This window comes from Dasypus novemcinctus, chromosome 25 (genome assembly GCF_030445035.2).
Source record: "Dasypus novemcinctus isolate mDasNov1 chromosome 25, mDasNov1.1.hap2, whole genome shotgun sequence".
NCBI lineage: Eukaryota > Metazoa > Chordata > Mammalia > Cingulata > Dasypodidae > Dasypus > Dasypus novemcinctus.
Genome location: NC_080697.1, coordinates 62,180,729 through 62,193,472, shown reverse-complemented (window position 1 = coordinate 62,193,472; position 12,744 = coordinate 62,180,729). Strand labels below are relative to the sequence as shown.

The window sequence follows — 12,744 nt, the reverse complement described above, 5'->3', positions numbered from 1 at the left end:
GAGCACAGGAGAGAGCGCGGTTTCTGGCCTGTGCTTGGCTTTTGAACTGTTAATTATTCCACCCTTTGTTAATGGCAGGGGAGGGGTTCCAGCTGTTTGCTGTTTTATTTTTTGTTGTGTTTTTTAAAGACTTATTTTATTTATTTCTCTCCCTTCCCCCCTTGTTGTCTGCTCTCTCTGTCCACTTGTTGTGTTTTCTTCTGTGTCCACGTGCACCCTCGGCTGCACTGGGAAACTGCATCTCTTTTTTGTTGCATCATCTTGTTACGTCAGCTCTCTGTGTGTGCGGTGCTGCTCCTGGGCGGGCTACAGGGTGGCTCTTCTTGAGGGGTGCACTCCTTGCATGTGGGGCACCCCTATGCGGGGGTGCCCCTGCATGGCTTGGCACTCCTTGTGTGCGGCAGCTGCACGTGGGCCAGCTCACCACATGGCTGCCACATTTTGTTTATCCATTCATCTGTGGATGGGCATTTGGGTTGATTCCAACTTTTGGCAATAGTGAGTAATGCCGGTATGAACAATTGTGTGCATATATCAGTTTGTGTCCTTGTTTTCGGTTCTACTGGGTATATACCCAGCAGTGGAATTGCTGGGTCATATGGCAAATCTATACCTAGTTTTTTGAGGAACCACCAAACTGTCCTCCAGAATGGCTGGATCCTTCTGCATTCCCCCCAGCAGTGGATGAGGGCTCCCGTTCCTCCACATCCTCTCAGCACCTGGAGTCCTCTGTTTTTTAATAGCTGCCTTTCTAATGGGTGTAAGGTGGTATCTCATTATAGTTTTGATTTGCATTTCCCTAATAGCTAGTGATGTTGAGCATTTTTTCATGTGCTTTTTTAAAAAAAGATTTATTTTTTATTTATTTCTCTCCCCTTGCCCCCCGCTCCAGTTGTCTGCTCTCTGTGTCCATTTGCTGTGTATTCTTCTGTGTCCACTTGTATTCTTGTCAGCGGCCCTGGGAATCTGTATCTCTTTTTGTTCCATCATCTTGCTGCATCATCTTTCCATGTGTGTAGGGCCACTCCTGGGCAGGCTGCACTTTTTTTGCACGCAACAGCTCTGTCTACAGGGCACACTCTTTGTGTGTGGGGCTCGCCTATGCAGGGGACACCCCGGCATGGCACGGCACTCCTTGCGCGCATCAGCACTGCATGTGGGCCAGCTCCACACGGGTCAGGAGGCCCTGGGTTTGAACCCTGGACCTCCCATGTGGTAGGTGGACACTCTATCCGTTGAGCCAAATCAGCTTCCCTCATGTGCTTTTGAGTCATTTGTATTTTCTCTTTGGAGAAGCATCTGTTCAAATCTCTTGCCCATTTTTCAAATGGGTTGTTTCTCTTTTTATTTTCAAGATACAGGATTTCTTTATATTTCTGGATATTAGGGTCCTATCAAATATATGGTTACCAAATATTTTCTCCCATTGGGTAGGCTGTCTTTTCACTTTTCTTGATAAACTCCTTTGATGTGCAAATGTTTTAATTTTGAGGAGGCCTATTTATTTTTCCTTTCACTGCTCATGCTTTGGGTGTGAAGTTCATTAAGGTATTTCCTATTACAAGGTCCTGTGGATGCTTCCCTATATTGCCTTCCAAGGTCTTTATCATCTTGGCTCTTATATTTACATCTGATATTGAGTTGATTTTTGTATAAGGTGTGAGATGGTGTTCCTCTGTCATTCTTTTGGCTGTGGATGTCCAGTTCTCCAGGCACCATTGGTTGAAGAGGCCATTCTCTCCCAGTTGAGTGGGCTTGGTGGCCTTGTCAAATATCAGGTGACTGTGTATGTGAGGATCTACATAAGAACTCTCCATTCTGTTCCATTGGTCAGTATGTCTATCCTTGTGCCAATACCATGCCATTTTGACTACTGTAGCTTTGTAGTATATACATTTTTTAAGATTTATTTATATCTCTCCCCTTCATCCCCCTCCCCCAGCTCTCTGTGTCCATTCACTGTGTGCTCTTCTGTGACCACTTCTATCCTTATCAGTGGCACCCAGAATCTGTATTTCTTTTTGTTGCGTCGTCTTGTTGTGTCAGCTCACCGTGTATGTGGCGCCATTCCTGGGCAGGCTGCACTTTCTTTTGTGCTGGGCGGCTCTCCTTACGGGTGCACTCCTTGCGCGTGGGGCTCCCCTACGCGGGGGACACCCCTGTGTGGCATGGCACTCCTTGCACGCATCAACACTGCACATGGGCCAGCTCCACATGGGTCAAGGAGGCCTGGGGTTTGAACCGTGGACCTCTCATGTAGTAGGCAGATGCCCTATCCATTGGGCCAAGTCCGCTTCCCTGTAGAGTATATTTTAAAGTCAGGTAGTATAATTCCTCCGATTTAATTTTTCTTTTTCAACATGTCTTTGGCAATTTGGGGCCTCCTTCCCTTCCAAATATATTTCATAATTAGTTTTCCCAGTTCATTAAAAAATGCTTTGTTGATTTTTATTGGGATTGCATTAAATCTATAGATCAGCTTGGGTAGGATAGACATATTAATGATATTTAGTCTTCCTATCCATGAACAGGAAATGTTCTTCCATTTATTTAAGTCTTCTTTGATTTCCTTTAACAGTGTTGTATAGTTTTCCGTGTATAAGTCTTTTACATCTGCAGTTAAATTTATTCCCAGGTATTTGATTTTTTAATTTACTATTGTAAATGGTATTTTTTCTCAATTTCCTCCTCAGATTGCTCATTATTGGTGTACAGAAATGCTGTTGATTTTTACGCATTGATGTTATTATATGAGAATATACTGAACTCATTTATAAGTTCTAGAAGTTTTGTTGTAGATTTCTCAGGGTTTACTATGTATAGAATCATTTTGTCTGCAATTACTGAATTTTGACTTCTTCCTTTCCAGTTTGGATGCATTTTATATCTGCTTCTTGCCTCAGTGCTCGAGCAAGTACTTCTAACACAATGTTCAATAGAAGAGGTGACAGTGGGCATCCTTGTCTTGTTCCTGATCTTAGAGGGGAAGATTTTAGGATTTCACATTGTAAATGATGATGGCTGTGGGTTTTTCTTATATACCCTTTATCATGTTCAGAAAGTTTCCTTCTAATCCCATCTTTTGCAGTTTTTTATCAGGAAATGGTGTGTATTTTGTCAAATGCTTTTTATGCATCTGTTGATATAATCATGTGACTTTTTTCTTTTGATCTGCTTATGTTGTGTATTACTTTGATTTTCTTATGCTGAACCATCCTTGCATACCAAGAATGAAACCCATTTGGCCATGGTGTATAATTCATTTGATGTGTTGTTGAATATGATCAGCAAGTATTTTGTTGAGGATTTTAGCATCTAGTTTCATTAGAGAGATTGGTCTGCAATTTTCCTTTCTTGTGGTGTCTTTGTTTGTCTTTGGTATTAGGGTAAGGCAATGTTCTTTCTATTTCAATTTTTTGGAAGATTTTAAGCCAGATTGGTGTTAGTTCTTTCTGGAATGTTTGGTAGAATTCACCTGTGAAGGCGTCTGGCCCGGAACTCTTCTTACTCGGGAGGGTTTTAATGACTGATTCTACCTCTTTATTTGTGACTGGTTTGTTGAGAGCATCAATTTCTTCTAAGAATTTGTCCATTTCCTCTAAATTGTCCTTCTTGTTGGCATAAAGTTTTTCAAAGTATCCTCTTATGATACTCTTTATTTCTGCGGGGTCAGTGGTGATATCCCTTTCTCATTTCTTATTTTGTGTATTTTCACCTTCTCTCTTTTTTCTTTGTTAGCTAAGGGTTTGTCAATTTTATTGATCTTCTCAAAGAACCAGCTGTTTGTTTTATTTTTTCTAGTGCTTTCTTATTTTCTATTTCATTTAGTTCTGCTCTGATCTTTGTTATTTCTTTCTTTCTTCTTCCTTTGGGGTTAGTTTGTTGTTTTTTTACTAATTCCTCCAAGTGTGCAGTTGGGTCTTAGATTTTAGCTCTTACTTCTTTTTTGATATGTGAATTTATGGCTATGAATTTCCCTCTCAGTACAGCTTTTGCTGCATCCCATAAGTCCTGATATGTTGTGTTGTCATTTTCATTAGTTTTAGTTTCATTAGTTCTTTTGAGTTTTCCTCCTTGGCCTACTGTTTATCTAAGAGGATGTTGCTTAACTTCCATATATTTGTGTCTAATCTTGTTCTCTGGCCCTGGCAGATTTTCATTCCATTGTGGTCAGAGAAATTATTTTGTATGATTTAAATCTTTCTGAATTCATTGAGACTATTTCTGTGGCCTAGCATGTGGTCTATCTTAGAGAATGATCAATGTGTGCTTGAGAAGAATGTATATCCTGCTGTATTTGGGTGTAATGTTCTGTATATGCCTATGAGGTTCAGATCCTCTAATATATTATTCAAAGTCTTTATTTCTTTATGGATTCTCTGTCGAGATGTTCTGTCTAATGGTGATAATGGTGTATTAAAGTCCCCCACTATTGTAGGGACATCCATTCCTCCACTTAGTTTTTCCACTGTTTGCCTCATGTATTTGAGGCACCCTGGTTAGGTGCATAAATGTTTATGATTGTTCTTTCTTCTTGAAAGATTACCTCTTTTACTAAAATATTCTTTGCACATATATACCACATTTCGTTTATTCATTCTTCTGTTGAATTGGGTGAAACTCCATTTTCCACAGATTAAATCTACTTATTTAAAATGCTGTTTAAACTTAAACATACTAATATATTTTTATTGCTAGGGCTGCTTATCCAAGCTGTCTCTCTTTCCTGTCTAGCAGTTTTGCAGTAGGCTTCCCAAAGTCTACCAGAGAAGAGGTTCTCAAATTCTTTTTAAAAGCAAAAGTGATTCTGATGCATATGTTTAAGGACCATTTTTTGGAAAACAGTATGGGTTTTTTGGTTTTTTTTTTTAATAGGAGGTACCAGAGGTTGAACCCAGGACCTGGTGCATGGGAAGCAGGTGCTCAACCATTTGAGCGGCATTTCTTCCCTGGTTTCTTGAATCCCCTCGGCAACAAGTGAATCCTTATAAACAGACAGACAAATAAGCAGGTGAAGGTGAACTGTTTTCAATGCTTCTCTGTATTTTCTCCCTACCCCTTTGTCCCAGCTCTGCTTGCTCCACACATTACACAGCATGGCATCGTCTGTGCCATGGGGTGGCCAAGTGGAGAATCTGCAGAAATGTGCAGCTAGCCTGGTGAGTGGGTACAGCTCCCGGGAGGGGACAGGGCACTGAGTCAGCCTTCCTGATGAGCATCACTTGTCGACTGAATAGAGAGGAGGAGCTCATTATTTGCATTTGGCCCAAAGCCTTCTCTCGGGGAATTGTAAACGAAGGGATGCCAGGATGCCAAACAGCTTCCCTGTTCACCATAGTGGAGAAAAGGGGAAAGAGCATTAAATCAACAGCGTGGTTCACACGTCTCATTGGAGACGTTCAGACGAGCTGGAAGGAAGCTTGTGGGGCTGTTAGAGGATTTTCACACTTGATCTGCTCTTTTCTTCCTCAACGGATTACCCCTGCCCCACCCACCCTGATCCCTTGAAAAGGGACATTGTCTGCTCCAAGTCATCCAAAACAAAGCATCTATTCTTTTGAGCAACACCTGCCCACCCCCATCCCCAAGTCTAGGAAATACAACCCCTAAGAAAACAAGCGGAGGTAAAGAACATCGTGTTGGGAGTCCGTGTTCCTTAAAGGGGCTGGCCAGATCCAGAAACTTCATTTCTTGTCTTTCTGCTTCAAACCCTTCACCACCTTACAGTACTCTTTTTTTTTTTTTTTACCACCTTATTATTTTATTTTATTTTTTAAAATGTTACATTAAAAATATATGAGGTCCCCATATACCTCCCACCCCCCTCACCCACTCCTCCCATAACAACAACCTCCTCCGTCATCATGGGAGATTCATTGCACTTGAACACATCTCTGAGCACCGCTGCACCTCACGGTCAACGGTCCTCTTCTTATAGCTCTCCTCTTGGTAAGAACTCTAGAATGAAAACCCTGGGGCCAAGCAGTTAAAAGTTAAGTCAGAGGTTCAGTTGGAATTTATGGAACTCTCCTCCAGAATGGGATCGGGAAGAGGCTTGGGGCAAGGTCAGATTTAGATAGTTTACAGATCGCCACCTTCTTTAGTCATAAAAAACAGATGATGCAGAAGTTCAAAGCGTCTCCCTTCCCTCCTGCTGCCGTTTCTGAAGCCCAGCCGCCCGGAAGGCAGGGGCAGTTCAGCTGCCTTTCCGCAGCCGCTCCTCCTGTTTTTGCAGTCACCCCTGGGACTCCTAGTGCCCGGGGCAGCTTGTGCGCTGGCACTGTCATTCGAAAGGTTCTGCTTCCATCTGCTCGAGCCTGTCATTGTGAAATTAAGAAATAGGGGCCTTGGAAGGTAACTGTCTTACCACAATCACACTGCTATACATGGACTCCTGCTGATCTAGAATTGCTCCTATAAGTTTGAAGAGCGCAGGACTCCCTTTTAGGGCGGGGAGTGAGAACGCAGGTGGATGGAGAGAGTAAAAGGCGCCGAGAAATGCCAGTCCCCTGGGCTTCGTCTAGTTCTAACCTCGGAATGGGCTCTAGGTGCAGGAGGGCAGGCTCGACATTGGCCCTTCTCTCTATCGCTCTCCGTCTTTCTCCTCTGTGTTTCTCTGCTTTTGCTTCTCTATACCCCTTTTTAGAATACGACTTCTTAACCTATTGTTCATGGACCCCTTAAGTATATAAAAAATATGTCTATTTTATGGAAAGTTGTCTGTAGTTTCTCATATTCTCAAAATGGACTGTGATGAGAAAAAAAGTTAAGGACGATTAGTCTAGACTTTGCCTCCACTTTCCTCCTTTCTGACCGTCTCTCTGCCCCTTTAAGGCTCTGGCTATTGTACCATGACCACTCACAATAATAAGATATTGTTATCCCTCTTCCTCCCAGCCTATGACTTTCTCCTTCTTTCATGTCCATTTTGTTTCTCCTTCCATTTTTTGCTTCCTGCCCCATCCTATTTTCTTCTCCCCCCACATGCCCCCATGGCTCCCTCCTCTGTTTGCTTTTTGTTTTTGTTCATTGTTTGCACTTGTTGTCTGCTCATTGGCTGTTTGTTTTTTCTTTCAGAAGCACCAGGAACCAAACCTGGGACCTCCCATGTGGGAGGCAGGCGCTCAACTGCTTGAGACACATCCATTCCCTGCTCATTTGTTTTTTGCTCGTTGTCTGGTCATTGTTTTTGCTTGTTGCCTTGCTCGTTGTTTTTGCTCATTGTCTTCTTGTTTTTTTCTCATTGTCTGCTCATTGTTTTTGTTCAGTGTCTGCTGTTGTCTGCACACTGTTTGTTTGTCTTTTTTAGGAAGCACCAGGAACCAAGCCTGGGACCTCCCATATGGGAGGTGGACATGCAACTGCTTGAGCCACATCCACTCCCTATTTTCTTTTTCTTTCTGTTAGCTAGTCATAATATGAAACCAAATACTAATTGCTATTTGTTGAACAATATTTAGTAATAATGGTTTAGGTTTCCTAGTAATGTACCCGTTTCTAAAAATCACTGAATTGTGTATTTTATATTTTTCTCTAAAATTTTTTTCACAGGGGGCAGTAGCGGTCTACGTGTTACTTCCCTGTGACTCAGTTGGCTTTCCCCCCCTGAATCCACAGCTGTCAAGAAGCTTCCTGACCTCGGTCCAGTTTGACATCGGGAGCACGGTGGCTCCCTCTAGTGTCAGAGCTTTCACCTGCACATTGCTTTGGATGAGGAAGGGAAGGAAAAAGGCAAGAAACCCGAGGGAACTCGCGTGGATGAACAGGCTCGCTTTCCACAAGGTCCTGGGCTTTCAGGACAGGTGGTGGCAGAAGGGCGGAGGAACAAGGCAGGGTCTGACACCGTGTCCTCTGGCAACATGAGCCCAGTCCTGCTTCACCTCAACAATTAGATGGAGCAGATCTCTGGAGTTCAAGAGTGCGCATTGCTATCCCAATTTTAGGTGTTCTGATGTTTTTTAAATCAGTGTTCCAGTGCACTGTATTATTTTTCAGTACTAAAATACTAGCATTGTTTGTTGATGTAATGCTGCCATCTAGTATTTTTAAGAATCGGAAACGTTTACATCTGAGATATATATTTAGAGAGCTAGACATATTTTCAGAGGAAGTTAAGGTATACTTATCTGAAAAGTGTAATTTATGGCTCTGTAATGTTCAAGAAGAGCAAGAAAAATGATGATAAAGACTCATTTGTCAGAATGAGCCTTAGCTTTCTTTCTTTTTACCCTTAATGGAAGAATATTAATATATTACTATATGCTATTGTCCATATTTTGTTTTGGTTGTATTTTTGCCCTTATTAACATTTTGTGACATTAACATACATGTGTTCAGTTTCAATGAAAAACTGTCTTATATATGCAATATTGCCCATATTCATATTTCATATGGGGTTTTGCTATGCTCTATAGTCCCATATTACCTTTCTAGTAATATACATGACCTTAGATTTTCCCTCAAAGACTTTGGACAAGCAAAATGTGAACCTGATGGTACTGAAAAAGATACAGGTAACTATGTTATAATCTCCAACTAGAAGATAAAAATAATCCAGATGAAAACTATAACTCAGAGTCAATAAAATGATTGTAGTACCTGAAATCCAAAAACGCCAAAAGGTTCTAAAAAGATTTTTTTTCAAAGTAATAAAACAAAAATTGTGATATTTGCAGATAGATTCGGAGGAAAATACTTAGCGATAGCTTGTAACTATTGTTTTCTCACTATTCCTCCAACTAGCAGAGGGTCAGAAGAGGCTTTTACAACAACTGGGAAAATTTGTATGAAATGCATTTATAACTCAACACTGACACTGTTGGGGCATTTTGTTTTTTAATGTTTCACTTTTTTTAAAAAGCTTAAACTTATATTTTTTCATATTCAAATTGTCATTAATCTCTTTTTTATTATTTTAGATAATAAAATATCTAAATATTATCACTTGATTCTGCATTTATAATTTTAAAATTTGAAATGCATTATAATTTTTACTGGTACTTAATTGCACGAATTCTGAATTTAAAAATGAAATATATAACGTGTGCCAAGCACTGTTATAAATGTTTGGCACATATTAGTTCATTCAATCCTCAACAATTCTGTTATCACCTCCACGTCACAGATGGGGAAAGTACAGAAAGATTAAGTGAATTTCCCAAGGTTATAACAGCTAGTATGTGGTACAGCTCGAGTTTAAACCATGCAGTCTGACCCCAAAATCTGTGCTTTTAAACCCTGTTATTCTGCCTCTCCAAAAACTGAAATATTGGTATTTCAGTATTACATGAAATAAATATCAATATTTTTGGTTGGCATCAAAATTGTAATCACCATTTCGAAAGAAACGTATTTCAAGAGTTTCACAAATTCCCGGTTCACAGATTCATTTCCCGTGCAGTTTTTAGGTCATCAGCCGGGATCTCGCAGAGCCTAAGGAGATTCGCGTTCACATCGCGCCGGCGAGCGGCGGCGCAGGCACCCGCGCTGGGGGCGCCGGCCCTGCGGGGCTTCCCGGGACAGCGGCCCCTGCCAGCCCGCCCCTGCCGAGCCGCGCCCCACCCGGGTCCCCCGGGTCCCCCGGGTCCCCGAAGGGGGCAGGAGGCGGGAGGGGCGCCGCGCGGGGCCTGCCCTGCCTTCACCCCCGGGAAGCCCCGGGCCCGGTCCTTGGGCCCTCAGACGGCGCCGCCGGGGCCTCTTCTGTCCAAGGACGCTCGGCCACAGCCACGGAGCCCCAGGATTGCCGCCTCCCCGCGAGGCGCGCCCCTGCCTGTCGGCCCCCCAGGCCTCCCTGCGCTCCCCTCCCCCGTCTCTCCTGCAGCTCCCCTTCCTCCCATCCCCAAGTCCCCTCGTCCCTCGCCCGGGCTCCCCGCAGGCCCCCCAGCCTCGGGGCTCCCTCCTCTCCAGCTGCCGCCCTCCCTCCCAGCCTCTCACGTCTCGCCTGTGACCGGCCCTCCCGAGAAGCTGGGGCCGGGACCCGGCCCTTGAGATCCAAGTAAGGGAAGCGGATGTGGCTCAACGGATAGGGTACCCGCCTACCACATGGGAGGCCCGCGGTTCAAACCCCGGGCCTCCTAGACCCTTGTGGAGCTGGCCATGCGCAGTGCTGATGCGCGCAAGGAGTGCCGTGCCACGCAGGGGTGTCCCCCGCGTAGGCGAGCCCCACGCGCAAGGAGTGCGCCCAGTAAGGAGAGCCGCCCAGCGCGAAAGAAAGTGCAGCCTGCCCAGGAATGGTGCCGCACACACGGAGAGCTGATGCAGCAAGATGACGCAACAAAAAGAGACACAGATTCCCGGGGCTGCTGACAAGAATGCAAGGACACAGAAGAACACACAGTGAATGGACACCGAGAGCAGACAATTTGGGAGGGTGAGAAAATAAATTAAATAAATAAATTTTTTAAAAAATCCAAGTGAGAGTGCTGTGAACACCTCTTGGGTGCCCTGGGGAGACTCGCCCTCTGCCCCACTCTCTGCCCCCGAGCCCCGCTTCCTCGTCCTCAGCTCGGGGTCTCCACCCCACAAGCACATGCTCTGCACTGTATCCACTCAGCAGCGAGATTCAGCTTTCCTCTCCGTTTCCGCCCCACACCTGCTGAAGGAGGCGTTTGTGACAGCGATAGACAACTGAACTTTGGGGGGGGGGACCCCCAGGCTTCAGGGCACCCGGCTTCAGAGCGAAGCAGACGCTCCTGTCTTAGCGCTCCTCGCCAGGCTGCGGCGCCTGCGGGGCACGTCTCCCACTTGCTGTTCTGTCCTTCCCGTTCACGAGCCGCGCAGCCTACTCGGTGCGTCACGGCCAGGTTGCTTTAACGTGAACCAGACACAGCAGGCGCAGGAAGTGCGCGCGTGCGCTCGGTAATGCGCACTGCTGTGCCCACGCGCTTCAACCGTGCCCTGTAGGTAAGAGCTTGGTCGGGTTGTAGTGATCGTGGAAGTCGGTGGCGCAGGCCCCCCCGCGGCTGAGCAGCCAAGCCCACCTGCCGGCCCCACCTGTCCTGTCTCAGCAGGTGACAACACCTGCCTTTGAGCACGAGCCACCCCCAAAGGCCGATGGGGGCGCGATCTTAAATACACCCCGCACAGGGTCCTGTGCGCCCGCCGAGCAACCCCTCTGCGGTTTCTGAGCGTGTTTGTAATAAAGCAGGACTTTTCGGTGACTTGATGTGGCTCTTTGGCTCGGGGACTTGGTGACAATGTCGGTTACTTCTGCAGCGCCTAAAGGGAAGGCCGTTCTTTGTTTTGCTACTGCAGCACCTAATGCGTCCTGCTCTGGAGATGGGCAAGTCTCGAGGAGCGAGCGTGTTTCTCGCATTACTTGGTAATATTTCTTAAGTTAAAAAAAAAGAAAAAAAAGACGGCCTTTGCGCCACGTCCAGTGCTGCCACGACGAAGCGGCTGCGTCACAGCGTGCCAAGCCCCGAGGACGGGGAGCCGAGCGGCGGCCCAGGCCGCGCTGACCACACGGCGCGCGTCCTGAGCGCCCGCGGCGCAGGAGGAGGTGCGTCAGGCACGGGGCGCGCGGCGGGGCGGGGCGGGGTCCCCGGAGGCGAGGTGTGCGGGCGCTGCCCCCCTCGGGCCCTCAGGCCACCGTGGGCGGGTCACCCGAGGAGGCGGAGCTGGAGCCTCCGGCGAGCCCGGCCCTGGGCACGCGGAGGGGGAAGGCTTCCTGCCCAGCGCTCCGGGGGCCGGTGGCCTGGGCGGCTGCAGGCGGTGTTAGCTGCTGGCGTGGGGCAGAGTGCCGATGCGCGTCCACACCGCCAACGCGGGCGTCCACACCGCCTTCCGAGGGGCTGGCGTGCGGGGCTGAGGACAGGCCAGCACTGCGCCGAGGCCCCGTCCCCCGCCCTCAGCTCCGGGCGCCGCGCGGGGACACCGTCCCAGGCGGGGCCCGGCGAGTCCCCTGCGCCCGCCGGGCCGAGGAACGGGCGTGACGCGAGCCCCCGCACTGCGCTGCCGCCACCGGGCACGGTGTACGGTACTGTCCCTGAAGACGGGGCCATTCAGGCGTTCATGCGTCTTTCACTTTGCGCAAAGCTTTTCAGTGCTTAATAACACCGTTCAGTAAACTCCTTGTTTTTCTGAGAAAACAGCGAGCCCGTCCTACTTCAGTTCCAGCGTGCTTGTTTATACCGTTTAGAGGGACAACCATGTAGCTTAAAAGTCAAATTTCCACATGACATGGTGTACAGGGGTGTGTGTTAATGGTAAAGGTGTTTTGAAAAGCAAGATCTAGCTTTTTCCAAATTCTTTTAAAAATCAAACAATTCAGATGAAAGAAAATCATCCTAGAAGAAAGAAATGAGTGGGAAGCTTGAGGTGACAGAGGGACGCACAGAGCGGTGGGGAGGGAGACCCAGTGGCGAGGTCGGGGCTGCGAGGGAAGCGCTCGTGGTGCGCGTGGCGCCTGGGTGAGGGGGCTGTGACGCTGTGGGCGAGCGCAGCGGGGTCTTGCCGCTTCGGGGGAGACTTTTCCTTAACTATGAGGGGGACTCTGAGAGTGAAATCAGGGAACAAGCAAAGGGGAAACAACCATAGAGAACCTGTTTATTTTGCCATTTTTCGCAGGGCACATACTTACTGTCTGTATCCACAGCTGCGGAGACTGCAAAAGGGTGGGCCCCGTTTTTCCTCCCGCAAGGAGGGCTCCCTCTGCCCGCTGTCCGCTGGCTCGCACGTTTCCCCCGCGTCGTGTGCCATCCCGGCGCACACCCAGGAGGAAGCAGCTGAATCAGCACAGTGGTG

General features: G+C 46.9%; 1 protein-coding gene across 1 annotated transcript in view; it reads left to right on the top strand.

Annotated features, from left to right (window-relative positions):
• The window catches only part of FZD3 (frizzled class receptor 3), a 128,687-nt gene extending 119,744 nt beyond the window's left edge, over positions 1-8,943 (top strand). Inside the window, exon 10 of the transcript XR_011647418.1 lies at positions 7,552-8,943. The gene's annotated coding sequence lies outside the window, so the exon portion shown is untranslated. The remainder of the gene's footprint in view (positions 1-7,551) is intronic.
• Positions 8,944-12,744: the final 3,801 nt, after the last annotated feature.